Here is a 16,243-nt window from a genome sequence, read left to right as displayed (position 1 = left end):
CATAAAATGGTTAATATGTGCACTAGAGACGTGAAACAAACACCATTGGAAAGCTTAAAGATTGCTCTACAAGTTGTACTATATTAAAAACCTGTAAAATAAAAAATAACACTTCATAAATTCAAATTAAAATTTGAATTTCGCATAGAAATGTCCCTCTGAATTTGTTCAAAATTGTTCAAATTGTAGCATCATATGTGTACTAAAACACCACAAAGTTGCATTTTTGGGCCTCAATGGGATCCGATTCAAAATTCAACATAAACCAAGCATTGCACGATACTGACCATGTGAATATCTGGGTTCATATCGATAATCATTTGCCTGGAGTTATTTACCTGCAGCACCAAAGGAATTTATATTCAATTTCATTTGTTTCTTGATGTATTCATTTGAATTTACACAATTATCTACCTTTCGAGTTATTCAGAGAGGTATTACGTTTCCGAACAGTACTCAATACAAGTCATTATTCTTGTTAGTCAGTATGAATGTTTCTAAATTTATATTGGCTACATTGATACATATTATTTTCATTCCTTTATTTCAGTATTGCTGCCAATGTGGAAGTGGATAATTGAAATAGGAAAAAGAATTTATTGACTAATTGTTTGTGCTGAAAGTGTGTGAAGTGATTGTGAGCAGTGTCACTGTGTTTCATAACACATTTGATACAAATATTGTGAAAGGGAGGAAAATATATCCCTTCCTTTAATAATATGTTCTGTAATAGCAATCCTGAAACAAAGGAATGAAAATAACTTGTATCAATGTAGCCAACATAAATTTAGAAACATCCATACTGAGCAGTGATGAAAATTTTCCGATTCATAAAAACATACTCCACTTATTCCTACATCGTTGTATAGCCGTGATGTGAGGTGGAAAATTTTCTTCTATATTTTCCGGAAAATTTTCCGTTAACAAATATCAGTGATCAAGTAACAATTCCTCAGTATTCATAAATTGATTAAATTCATGTATAGAAATGTTAAAAATTGAAAAATTGTTTAAAGAATCTGAAAATTTTCACGACTCAGACAATTTTCAGTGCTATGTAGGAACAAGTGAAACACTTTTTCATGAATCGAAGAATTGTCTGTCCTGTACAGTGATGAAAATTTTCCGGAAAATTTTGAAACAGAAAATTTTCTGATTCATAAAAACATACTCTACTTATTCCTACATGGTTGTTTAGCCGTGATGTGAGGTAAAAATTTTCTTCTATATTTTTCCGTAAAATTTTCCGTTTTTAATAAATATCAGTGATCAAGTAGCAATTCCTCAGTATTCATAAAATTCATTGAAATCATGTATAGAAATGTTAAAAAGTGAAAGATCGTTTAGAGAATCTGAAAATTTTCATGGCTCAGACAATTTTCAGTACTATGTAGGAACAAGTGAAACAATTTTTTATAAATCGAAGAATTGTCTGTACTGTACAGTGATGAAAATTTTCCGGAAAATTTTCATACGGAAAATTTTCCGATTCATAAAAACATACTCCACGTATTCCTACATCATTGTTTAGCTGTGATGTGAGGTGGAAAATTTTCTTCTATATTTTTCCGGAAAATTTTCCGTTCTTAACAAATATCAGTGATCAAGTAACAATTCCTCAGTATTCATAAAATTGATTGAAATCATTTATAAAAATGTAAAAAAGTGAAAGATCGTTTAAAGAATCTGAAAATTTTCATGGCTCACAATTTTCAGTACTATGTTGGAACAAGTGAAACAATGTTTCATAAATCCAAATATTTTGTGTCTTTTATGCAAAAATTGAAGAACTTTTTATGAGTCGGAAAATTTTCATCATTTTGAAGCAAAAAGTAAAACAACTTTTTGTAAGCCGGAATGTTTTAATGCTCTGTAAAAACAAATGTAAGGAATTTTCATGAATCGGAAAATTTTCATCACGATGTAGAAACAAGTGAAAACGCTTTTCATAATCCGGACAGTTTTGGATATTATGTATTAGGTGGAAAATTTTCCACTATATTTAACTGCACATTGAGATATACAATTCCTGTAGAGGAAGATTAGACAGCAACAAATTATAATTTTCCAATTAGATTTCGGGAACTAGAAAATTTTCTAATATTTCAAGTTGGGAAGTAAAAATTTACATAGTGTTTTTTTCTCTCTCTATTATATCTACTTATTTATAAATGTTGCAGAATGTAAATCTATAGAAGTAGTAAAGCTATGAGAAAACCGTCTTATCCGTATTAAACTGACGAAATCTAATATTGTAAGATCAAAGGTGGATTCTGAGGGAAGAACGCATTGAAGTTTTTGAAACATTCTTCAAATGAAGAATTGTTAGATTTTCACTTCATGAAACTTTTTAAGATAATATTTATTACCAATAAATTTTAAGACTAAACAACGATGTAGGAATAAGTGGAATATGCTTTTCTGAATCGAAAAACATTCATGACTTTTAATAAATTGAAATTTTAAATAATAGAATGGGATATTTGTACTCTACGAACTCATGTTCTCTGCACTTTGTATACACACACACACACAATAGAGAGAGAGAGAGAGAGAGAGAGAGAGAGGGAGTTGAATTGAGTTGATTTTGAGTTTAACGTCCTTTCAGGAGCGAGACTATATAAGACGGGACCAACTGATTAACGTGAAATCCGAACTACATTAGCTCCCGCTGGGAATCGAAACCAGGTCTTCCATGCCAAAGTCGCGTATGCTAACTGCTTAGCAACCAAGGAGCTCGCAGATGAAGAGAGAGAGAGAAACACTGTGTAAAATTTACTTCCCAACTTGAAATATTAGAAAATTTTCCGCTTCCCGAAAGCTAATAGAAAAATTATAATTTGTTGTTGACTAACTTTCCTCTACAGAAATTCAATTTTGTAGCTAAATGTGCAGTTAAATATAGTGGAAAATTTTCCAACTAACATCACTATACCTAATATCCAAAGTTTTCGGGCTTATGAAAAGTTTTTTCCACTTGTTTCTACATCGTGATGAAAATTTTCCGATCTATGGAAATTCCTTTCACTTGTTTCTACAGAGCAATAAAACTTTCCGGTGCACAAAAAGTTGTTTTACTTTTTGCTTCAAAATGATGAAAATTTTCCGACTCATAAAAAGTTCTTCAATTTTTCCATATAAGAGAAAATATTTTGATTCATGAAAAATGGTTTAACTTGTTCCTGCATAGTAGTGAAAATTGTGTGAGCCATGAAAATTTTAAGATTCTTTAAACGATCTTTCACATTTTTACATTTCTATACACGAATCCAACGAATGTTATGATTGCTGAGAAATTGTGACTTGATTACTGATAGTTTTTAGAACGGAAAATTTTCCGGAAAAATATAGCGGAAAATTTTCCACCTCACATCACTAATACTGAGTAACAAGAATAATGACCTGTATTAAGTACTGTTTGGAAACGTAATACCTCTCTAAATAACTCGAAAGGTAGATAATTGTGTAAATTCAAATGAATACATCAAGAAACAAATGAAATTGAATATAAATTCCTTTGATGCTGCAGGTAAATAACTCCAGGCAAATGGTTATCGATCTGAACCCAGATATTCACATGGTCAATATCGTGCAATGCTTGGTTATGTTGAATTTTGAATCGGATCCCATTGAGTGCCCAAAATGCAACTTTGTGGTGTTTTAGTACACATATGAGACTACAATCTGGAAAATTTTGAACAAATTCGAATGGACATTTCTATGCGAAATTCAAAATTCAAATCTTAATTTGAATTTTTGAAGTGTTATTTTTTATTTTACAGGTTTTTACAATATAGTACAACTTGTAGAGCAATCTTTAAGCTTTCCAATGGTGTTTGTTTCACGTCTCTAGTGCACATATTAACCATTTTATGACAATTTTTAATAATCGCCGTAACTGAAAAAATGTCGTTTTTGGCATTTTTGAACACCCTGTATGGGGACACTTTCAGGAGGAGAGAGGTGATATTTGGGATTTTTCATCTCCCACTGTAATAAAGCTGTACACCAATTTTTACAAAAATCTAAAATCGTCAGGTCAGATTTTGCCATTTCATTGGTTGATTTCACATGGAATGTCCCTATACTTAGGTGGGCCTTATTTGCCGCAAGTACCTTATATATTGCACTTAAGTATATTTTATGGAAGCTAGAAACACTGAACACTGATGAACCAACTATCTGTGATTGCACAACTTTTAGCTGTATGCTGTCCACTATGTGTACTGAACAATACAACTTTTACTTCCAAACAAGAGCTTAACAAAACATACTCAAATTCTACAATGACCCTTGGCTTCTCACATATCTGTCACACCTTACCTCATAAATTTAGACCTTTCTCGTCAATTTTATCTACTTATTTTTAAAATTTACGGATATAAACCCCATGCACCCTACAGTGTCACTTACAAGGGACGTATGAGAATCGTGACAGCTAGATATTTATGAAAATTGGTACCCTGACTAATTGTGGATCGCTAATCATTGTGGTGATTAACATTCAAATAATTGGAATAAAACGTGAAAGAAAATAAGCAAATTGCGGGTTATCAGTGTTGTCAAATAAGAGAGATATGGGGCTCTAAAGCTGAAAAATTATGGGACCCGTACAAAGAAACGAAAAAATGTGCAACAACAATAAGACTACTGAAGGAACAAATGCACAGTAGGGAGTAAACCATAGCATGCACAGCATCCAGTGACTAACGGACTTGATGTTTCATATTAAGTGTGGGGCTAGGGCGAGAAATGTACATATTTTGCCATACTTTCTATAGTTTTCTGTTGTGTGTATTGGTGTATTATGTTAAAATATTTTGCGCCTGTATATTACTGTTAACCTGAACACAATGTGTTTTGTCTTCATTGTTGTCTCACATGTTAACGTTTCCTATACTCTTGATAGATACCTATCATAGGTCATTAATCTTTGCGAATCGATTGTGACGTATTTTTGTAACAGGTTCCTTATCTTTCGTGCCACAGTTTTTTCTGTACTCTTTTCAGGCGCTGCGCCGTTCTTTCTGTGGTTTGGAAGGCATTCAGGATTTTATGCAGTGTTACAATTCCAAAACAGTTCGTTTTATAGCTCTCGTGAACGGCTCGACATATCGATTCCTCTCACACACCATTGGAATTTTTGGGCTACAGAAGGGTTTCCTATTCACATTTCCGCCTTATGTCACATTGGACTTCTCCTTTCTACGGCTACTCTAACGTCTGCCCTTTTTTGGGAGAGTTCTGTATCAAGCCTGTTAGTCACTGGATGCTGCGTATGCTGTGGTTTACTACCTACTGTACAGTTTTTCCCTGTAGTCTTGTTGTTGTAGTACATTTGTTCGTTTCTCTGTACAGCCCCATAATTTCTCAGCTTTAGAGCCTCGTATCTCCCTCATTTGACAACATTGATAACTCACCTTTGCTTATTTTCTTTCACGTTTTATGACAATTATTTTAATGCCATAAAATAATATACGCTCTATTTGAAAAATTATAAGTTTGTGTTCGAGTGGCAATACTACTTGTGTGACACTACTGCCGTGTTCTTGGTCATGTGTCCCCTTACCATAGGTATCAGGTTAACTGCACACATTTTTCATTTTCTGTCTTTTTTTGGCGCTTTTAGGGTATATGTATTATACGTAGCGGGTAAACAAGGCATTTCCGCACTGAGTGTCTATCACCACGATGATTAGCGATCCATAATTAGTCAGGATAGCAATTTTCATAAATATCTAGCTGTCATGATTTGCATACGTCCCTTATTAGTACTGATTACACCAACACCTTCAATTCCAGGTAGAATTGACAGTGATGCAAGCTTACAAGTTAGAAATGTCGGTATTCCCCAACTGTCAGTCTTGCCCTGCATGACCACATATGTTTTAATCAATTGTATTGTAATACACTAATAAAAAGTGTGCAAGTTTTATATGAGTAAATAATCTTGCACCCTCCCCTAGGCAAAATCTGAAATGACACTGCTGCAAAATAGATACTTAGTGTAGGACACGTGCTCTCGAGGGGTTCCAAAAACTTAATTACAAAACTAAATTTTGTTATTAAATAACAATAATATTGAAAATAAACTATTTACAAGGGCAAGTCATATATTATTTACACTTTTCATTCTACAGTTTATTTACATGAAGCTAGGGTTATACTATGCACATCATTGTTCTACGTAATCTCCCTCCTTATCAATGCACTTGACCTAACGGTCAACGAGCTTACGTATTCCTTCCAAATAAAAGGTTTTCGGTTGGTCGTGAAGCCACTTTTGCACCGCATTTTGCACGTCTAAATCTGAGGCAAATCGGCGACCACGCAAAGCATCCTTGAGTGGCCCAAACAAGTGAAAGTCAGATGGAGCTAGGTCGATAGTGATTCGCCTATTCGCCAGAACCATCTCTCGAGATTGCTGAATATTGTCATCTGTAGTGAAGGTTGATGGCCGTCCTGCCCCCTCTTCATGCGTTACACTTGTTCGACCACTTTTAAACTTCTCGAGCCACGAAAACATAGTTTTACGTGATAGTGCACTTCTTCCATATTGCGATGATAGTCTGCGATGAATGTGTGACCCTTCGACACCCTCCGAGGAGAGGAATCGGATCACTGCCCGTTGATCCTCTTTGGTGCAAACTTCTAATGCAGCAGCCATGATATATCTGCAACAAAAGGAAGAAAAATGGAGGAATTAAGATCACTTTTACAGCATCACTACAACAGTATAACAATAAAATATACGAGGACAGAAGACAAGTGCTCAATGTCAGAAAAGTTACGACAAAAGGGTAGATAATTTTTGACTCGCCCTCATATGCAAGGGCGCCGATTTCTCTGTAACTTTGGGGGGCGTATTTATAAAAAAGATACATATAACAATACATGTAACAAGAGATAATACTTATAAAAATACATATTCATAAAAATACAAGGGGTCCACATGAGCTTTGGGGGGGCGCCTTCCCCAGGATCGGCGCCCTTGCTCATATGTTATTGGTTTTGTTATCGTTGGGCTATGAGGTATATTGTGAGAATTAAAAAAAAAAAACTAGTCTAACTTCTGAGAACGTTTAAATCGCCTTGTTCATTTACGAGGTGACAAGATGCATATAGACCTGGAGAGAATATCACTCAATCCCACTATTTGAATTTTGATGAATAATTGAAAGGCAATGAAGAATATAAAAAATGTACAAAGTACCAAGACATTATTTTCAAGACTCTCCTTATAGTGTATAAATTTGGATGTCTACCACGTATGACGTCATAAGTTGAGGACCCAAATTTCTGGCCCATAATAAAAGATTTGAAAGCATTTACTAGTTTATTTCCTAGCGTTTTTGTAGATACTAAGTGGCTTACTGCTCACATTTTTTAAATATTCTTCATTGCCTTCAAGTTATTAACTAAAATTCTAAAAAGTTATGTTCAGCACAGCTCGAAGAGCTTGATCTGTCGAGCCGGGAGTTAAATATTCGACAGCCACTGCGAGAGACTAATTTTAAATCACCAAAACAGCAATTTTCGCATAATGTCACAACATTGAACATACTTTAAAACCCGTTTGCTCAATTACAACGAAAATTTCAGGACCTGTAAACGAAACATCACACTACAGAAAAATGTGTAAATACTGACACTTTCTGTAACAATAATAATAATAAAACCTTACATGTTGCGCTTACAAAGTACTACTTTTGTCTTATGTTCTTGTTACTTTAAAAGTACTACATTTAGTGGTACAGTTTGGGAGACCAACAGATGATAGCACATTGCAGTCTACTCTTGTGTGTCATGTGTTTTCGTTTATGTGGAAAACCAACAGATGGTAGAATATCCATCATCTCGTCACTACTACACGGGACATATATGTATACGTCGAACCGTTTTAAGAAGCACTATGAGAGTCCGTACACGTATACCTCGAACCGCATTGAAGAGTCAATATTTTTTGTTAACGAAGAAATTAAAAAAAAAAAAAATTACAAAGAAAGAAATTTGAAAGTGTAAGAAGGCAGAAGCAGAAATATTTTAGGTTTAAACTTCTAAATACTTGCACGTACTGTATCTACTCGTACAAATTCCAATACTGGCAGGTGAGAAAAGAAGCAATTGTGAAAGGCTTTTAGGAGGACACGCGACGCATTACTAATTGACAAATTCAAACAGTTTACGAATCAAGTGACGGGAAGAAGTAATTCCGAAGAAAGACTGTTATCTTATATACGTGTTTGTAGGTTTATATATTTGTTATCTATTATACAAATCCACACTCTCGGCTTGGAATATCTGCTGGAATATATGTTGGGAAGAGACAACAGGTTATTTAAAACTTTTACTTTACGTATCCTATGCTCTGAGAGAAGACTTAACCAGTTGAAAATGCTTCCAGAGCATTGCCAGAACGAACTTAGAAAGAATCAATTTTCGTTAACTTCTTAACTAACTTCTTAACTTACAACTTTATACCAATTTTATACAACTTCTATTTTTGTTATTATACTCATTCTTATTATACTTATTCTATATTGCATTTTATTATTATACTCATTAAACAATTCTTGTAATATATACCTTTATAATTTCCTTCAGTATCCCACTAAATTTTTCCACATGTTTTGTTTAGGAGTTCTGTTAAAACATTCTATGATATATTGTTTTACGAAAACAATGCTCAAAATAGAGAGCTCAAAATTGAAAAATTCGTAAAACACCATCTCTCTATAACATACGGTTCCCGAGATATGGCTCCTTAAATCTCCCGAAATCCAAAGTTTTTTGGCCAATATCTGGGGAACGGTCGTCAGTTTGCCAGTGACCAGCAGTTACTACTTGGTACCAAAATGTTTACCATTCTCTTAGGTACTGATAAACACCAATATGGGCTCTCTATGACTTACAGTTTTCGAGATATGGCTCGTTAAACCTCCCGCAATCCCATAAAGGTCAGTATCTTCGGGACGGTAAGAGTAACGTGATAAATTCCATCACTTTCTCACAAGGAAGGGTCACGCAGTGGCTCTGCTGAGATCCGAACGAGACAATTATGTTTGCGTTTGATATGTTATAACTAGACAAATCCCAAAGTTATACGTGCCACCGGGCGTAATGTCGTGAGCTACAACGTATTTTGTAATATAAAAGCTACAAAGCTGGCAGAATAGTTTGAACCGAGTCATTTGTTCGGAAACGGTTGGGTAAATGGAAAACTCGGAAAATACGTGTCCCATCATTTTCAAGGATACACTTTTTCGGATAAAAAAGTTTGCCCCAGTGTCCTCGCAGGGTCCCGGCCAGGGTCAAACTCAATTTTTTTTTTAAATGGCACGAGGGGTTAAGTAGCACACCGTTTGAAAGCTGTTGTAAAATGAAAGAAAATGCAGCAAGTCTCGACTCTCTACGACAACCCTGTACAAAATGGCGAAGGGTCAAAATGTAAACAAAAGGTTAATTGAAAAACTATGGCCACCTTGAATCCAAAATGGCCGCTTAAAACCTATGTCATTCATAACAGTACAAATCTAAATCTCTAATTTTCTCTATTATATATCTAAAATAACAGGAAGACTAAAGAACAATTGAATTTCGATTCACTTCAACTATTATTTCATTCGGTAACAACACTTATAGGCACCTATGTTTTGTTCTTAATGCACGTTCGTCACGGTTCTCTCGACATTATTTACTTGAATATAACGAATATGCGATGAACACACAACTCTGACTTCCTACTCATACTGCTAAACAAAAGTTGAATACCTTCGGGCATTTTTCTAATTTTGTCATACGTAGTTCATACAGAAAGAACTTCCTGCACCGGTAGGTTGGGAGCTCTATTGTAACGTATTGGTGATGGCTACATTTGTATGTCATTTGTAGGTTTGATCGCAATACTACAAGCAATACCAAATATATTTAAAAAAAAAAAACATTCATTTGCACGATTGGCTATTAGTACCAAACATGTGTAATTCATTTCAGTACATCGAGCTGCGTCAGACTTTGTTGGTTTGGTCACAGTATTCCAAGAAATAACATTTACATACAAACTCATTTTTCACGCTGGCAGCCATGTTGGATTACAGATTATACTCTTTCGCTTCTCCAACTCCAATGATGTGAGCTGGATATGCGTTCGATACATAGTGCGGCATTTTGAACTCAAGATGTCGCGTTTTTGAACATTTTGCATATTTTAGTCACTTACTAATCAACATTAGGGTATAATGCCAAATTTGTTTTCCTAGTTTCAACAGTTTGGTATGCTTATCCTTTCGATATAGATTTTAAGCGGCCATCTTGGATTCAAGGTGGCCATAGATTTTCAATTAAGCTTTTGTTTACATTTTGACCCACCGCAATTTTGGACAGGGTTGTCGTAGAAAGTCGAGACGTGCTCCATCTTCTTTCACTTAAGAAGAGCTTTCAAACGATGCCCTACCTCTCTTGCCATTTGAAACTTTTTAATTGGACCCCACCTGGGACCATGTAGGGACCCTGGGACAAGACGTTTTCACTTAAATCGTTGTACTTATGCCACTAATGCCACACTTCCTTTCCTATTTTCATATTTTTCTCACCGTTTCCGATTTATAGGGGTGACCATGGACTTTTCAATTAAGTTTTTGTTTACACTTTGACCCGTCGCCATTTTGCACAGAATTGTTGTAGAGAGTCGAAACTTGCTGCATTTTCTTTCATTTTACAACAGCCTTCAAATGATGTCCCACTTAACCCCCCTTGCCATTTGAAAATTTTGAGTTGGACCCTGCGGGGGATCCTGGGACAAAGTTTTTTTACCCCAAAAAGTTTGTCGTTGAAAACGATGGGATACGTGTTGGTCGAGTTTTCCACTTATCCTACCGTTTCCGAACAAATGACTTGGCACAAACTATTCTGCCAGGTATTTTTTTTTTTTTTTTTTTTTTTTTTGTAGTTCTTACATTACAAAATATGTTGTAAATCACGATATTCCGCCCGGTAGCACTATAACTTGGGGATTCATCTAGTTATGACATATCAAATGCAAACACGATTGTCTCGTTCGGATCTCAGCAGAGCCACTGCGTGACCCTTCCTTGTTAGATAGTTTTCAAAGCTCCATCGAATGGACAGCTCAAAATTGAAAAAGAAATGCAAATATGAGACAGACACACACACACACACATACACACACACACACACAGAGAGAGAATCCAGTAACGAACCTTTTAAGTTCGTTGAAAATTTATAGAATATCAGAAGCCCCTGAAGTTAGATAACCCAAATAGCAGTACTATGTTCCAAGTTGCATACTAGTCAACCAGTGCTAAGAACGAGCACTTCTGTACTATAATATATCACATATCTATACTTGCTATAAACTATTCAGGTTCTACATTAGAATATGAATTCGATATATGCCATAAGTCAAAGGATAAGAGTGAAATCTTGACATATCTAAAGCATCTTTATTTGTACAAACGAAGTAAATATTTCACTTTACAAGATAAGATATAAAGTTCGCTTTTTCGGCGACCTACCTATGATTTCCCCTTCCTATCCATTTTCCTGTCTCTGCCAACCTTGAAAGTAAGGAAAACTAAAAAAAGAGAAGGAAGGAAAAGACAGGGAGAAAAAACGAAGGAAACCCTGTAAACTATCCGAAAAGTTTAAATGAAGAAGTTTCAACGTTTATAGTTGATGCTTTCTGGCTGCCTACACCGTCTAAGATCTTCTACATCCGTCCCCTTTCTCTTTTCAACTCCACAATGGAAAATTTTGCACTACTTCGCGCACTCACCAAAGCGAAGGAGAAAGATTTCTCTGTCGAGTCAGTCAAGGAATTGTGTTTCCAAAAAAGATGTTTGAAAAAAGTAAAAACTTTAGTTACTCAGTTACTTCCTGTGTTGCTTGTTTTGTACTAAGTTTCCTTTTCTTGCTATTATTATTATTATTACACTTTTGAAACGTATGCATTATATAATCTCTCTCGCGTTTATTCACTTAAAACAGACCCCTACGTAATTCATACGAGAAGGAAATTTTATACTTCTTCAAGCATGAATTTTTGTTAGACGTGTGGTTAACGGTTTTATAAACCACTTTTCCTCGTTTTCCAACTAGTACTACTGACTATTTTCATTTTATAGCTTACGTACACATAAAAAGTTTCACTTCTCTTGCCTAAACACCCATCACGGCAAGTTTTTTTTAATGAATAATGGATAATAAAGCTTTTATTAAACCTTTAGAGTTTTATTACATGGTTAAAATATATTATAATGGATATACGTATTTATTTTTCAGGTTCTAGAGGAAGGGATATTATTATTTACAAATATATTTTCTACAATGTAATTTAAATTGCAAACTAGTTCAAGTATTTGAATATTAAATTTACAAGAATACACATTTTACAAAGTATGTTCTATGTTTCATCCAAGATTTTCAAAGAACCTACTAATAGTAAAGTTCGTTGCTAAATTCTCTATTTCTGTCTATGTATCTTTTATTTGTGAGTTTTTCAGTTTTGAGCCCTCTATTCGATGGAACATCAAAAACTATCTGAAAGAAGTGGTCACATTTTTCGTGTCACTCTTACCGTTTCCGAGATATTGACCAAAAAGTGTCCGATTTCGGAAGATTTAAGAAACCATGTATCGGGAATTATAAACCATAGTTTTTTGTTGTTGTTGTTGTTTTCTCATTTCATTAATTGCCTACAATTTGTATTATATTTTTTTAATTATTATAATTTTCTAATTATAAATCATGTATCGGGAATTATAAACCATAGTTTTTTTTGTTTTGTTTTTTCATTTCATTAATTGCCTACAATTTGAATTATAATTTTCTAGCTATACTATTTTCTAATTATAATTTTTATTAATATAATTATCAATACTGTGTTATCTATTGAATTTAACCAAATAAATTTAATATACAATTTCATATAAATTTCGAAGAAAAAATTCTTTTTTAATTTCGTTCTGGCAATGCTTTTTGAACATTTTCAACTGGTTAGTTTTGAAATGTTATTATTCATGATTACTAAAATTTAAAAATTAAGACGTCTTTCATTTTAAATTATATATTGCTAAGACAAATTTACATAATTTTGGATGTATAATTAAATAATTACAATTATAATTATTTAAGTTGTTTATAATGTGATTATAATCGTAATCATGTTCTATTTATATTGACTAAGATATTTTATTATAAATTAGTACAAATAATTTAAAATTGATTCACCTCTTCGAGGGTTAACTTGATAATTATGTTACAACTCAAAATAAAATAATTTAATATACAAGAAATTCGTTGATTGGAGTTTAGTCGTTGGAATTTAGTTGTTAATGTGTATAAACAGAAGACAAATCAAATACGAATCATCGAATGTTAGTTGTACTTCTAGAACGATTAGAAACGGGGACCTCACCACTTTCTTTTCCACCACTTTTCTTCATTTTATTTTTATCATAGCTTGTAGCACATTTCAAAGAATAACCTAACAATATCCTAATAAGCTTCTCATTTTCATTATCTGTAATATTACTTCTATTTTCTACTTTTTTTCCCCATTACTTCTTCATTATTTTCAGTTCCAACTAGCTATTTTTCTGAACTCTTCTCTAAATCCATATTTCAAAATTCTGGAGTTGTTTTCCCTGTTTTACGTCCGCATTGTAAGCCACTTGAAACTTTTGGAGATTTTTTTCCCTACTCGTTAAGCTTGAGTCTCATCTACCAGTAAACGACTACCGCCCAATCGGCGTTAGTACGTATAGTTTTCAACAAGGTTTGAGTTTCTGTGTGCAGATAGTGTTGAACATTGCATTGAAATAAATCCTTAAATAGACTAGCAGAATCTTTAAAACATTAAAATTTTTGCTACAAATAAATACATTTATACATTCATTTTAGTACCTTCTTTTTTTAAAGAAGAATGTTTATATATCCCAATGATTAACGCAAGTTCTTTATTGTGTGATGTCCTGCATACTTTCTTCGCTCTCAGTAGAACTTTTGTAGTAGAGCTTTTCTAGTTTAGCGAAAAATAAAGAGAAATATTTCAACAAAATTTTCTTTCACATTTTACTGTAAACAGTTTTAGGTTGAATTATACATTTTATCATATAAGCCAACACTTCACGTTAATATAAAAATTAGCTACTGTTTAATTGGTACATACTCTTTGACACCAAAAATCCTCTTATACCATGCTTAGTATCGTTTACAAGTATGTCTCATCATTATTTAAGTACAGAAAAGTATGAAAACCATAAAATGTATCACTCACTATAAATAAAGTTTCCGAGAAACTTCGTCATACCTAAAAGAACCGCAATCCAAAAAGAAAAGTTATTTTAGTCTATTAGTAAATTTCTCAACAGTAATCTTTAATGTTTACGTAGTACATTACATATTTTTTACTCCTCCCTATTCAGGCTTTGATTTTCACAGCTTATATTTTTAAAATCTTCTTCTCAAATGGTAACATGCCATGGTGAAGAAAGTAAAAGAAAGAAAGAAAGAAAGAAAGAAAGAAAGAAAGAAAGAAAGAAAGAAAGAAAGAAAGAAAAAGAAAGGAACTAAGCATACAATGAGTTCCACAAATTATTTTATTTTTATTCATTTGTTTGTTTATTGCGTGAATGTGACATACGAAGATACTGAAGTCCCTTACACAGAGTCGTCCTATGTGTGGGGTAAGTGTGGCGATTATACTGAGCTTAGCGTTCATGGAGGGCTCCCGAACAATAAGAGGAAAGGGTCAGGCATTTCAGGAAATGAATAAGTTTAATATTTCTAATTTATTCTTAGGATTGAAAATACATTTCACGAACCATCATTTTGTAAGAGATTTGTATCACTGTATACTATTAATATCGGGGAGTGCACTTATAGTGCGATACTAGCATTGATATGAAAAAGCCGAAGTTGGCGCTATATAATTTATTCGTGCCAGATATGGAGCTATCACCTACATCGTTGACGCACAAGTTACAATAATGGGCGGAAAAGTTCTGGCTTCATCCCTCTTGTATTCGCACACGTGTATAACATAATCATGCTCCTCGTTTCAAAAAAACCTTCGTTACTTCAACATAGCAAATTACATGCCTTTAAGTCAAACGATTCAGAAGGGTGCATTTAATAAAAATAAAATTGCTCCCTCCTCCTGTCGGTTGGAAGTTCAAAAAAAATCGAGATGGTTTAAAACTGTTCCTAGTAATTAACAAACCATTCCGAAAAATTAGCTCACTTCACGAAGTACCTTTTACATAATGATGCGATTTACAGCATTTTGATATCTGAAACTTTCATTTTTATATTATAAAGTGTATTTGAACTTAACATAAAGTGAATGCCACTCTGTTTATAGTAAAGACTTGAACAGCTCATTGTTGTACCGTTGGAGGGCTTTCGAATGGTTTACAATAAATATTTACACTAGTAGTCCAGAAAACATGTGCAAGAATTTCAGAGGAAATAGTCTAGCAACTCTGATGTCTCATGTCAAGTGTCACATCCAAAATCCTCTGTAATAGTAGTCTGTTGTCAGTTGATTCCTGGTCACTCGATCGATGGTCCAGATAGGACTCCAACTTTATCTATAAACCTATAAACCACACTTCTCTTCTTCCTAAAGATATCTTACATCATTACTATCCATTGTTGTGTCTTTCGTTTTACACTTCATATCTTCACTGAGAACACTACTTACGTACAATATTTCATTTGTGTTCCTTCATGGCACAGAGGTTAAGCGCATGTCTTCTTTTCTGCAAAATCCCAGGTTCAATTCTTGGCACCTCCGTCCAATAGCAACGTGAGTAGTTACTGGTATAAAAATTCCATTTTAGAGAGTAAGTTCTGTTTGATATATTGTTGGTGTTGCAAATAGATGTTGAACTCAAGGGTGCCGATTTCTCTGTAAATTTGGGGAGGGGGGCATTCAGATGCAGATGGTATATATATGAGGATTTTAAGACAAATTGCATTCAAATTTTGTCAAATATTGTATATTCATAAATACAATAGGCGGCCTACATGAGCTTTGCGGGGTCCCGCCCCCCCGCCCCCCCCCCCAGGATCGGCGCCCTTGACTGAACTCTAATTAATCAATAAGAAGTATTCTGAAGACGAGTCACCTGTTCTACTTCCCCTGTCTTCTGTTTATGGTTAATCAACTTCCTTTGCTCAAATCACCATTACTTTATTATTTTTTCAGAGCTTATTTTCT

The sequence above is a fragment of the Thermobia domestica genome, chromosome 10 (assembly GCF_964235325.1).
Source record: "Thermobia domestica chromosome 10, izTheDome1.hap1.1, whole genome shotgun sequence".
Taxonomy (NCBI): Eukaryota; Metazoa; Arthropoda; class Insecta; order Zygentoma; family Lepismatidae; genus Thermobia; species Thermobia domestica.
This window is presented reverse-complemented; position numbering follows the sequence as displayed.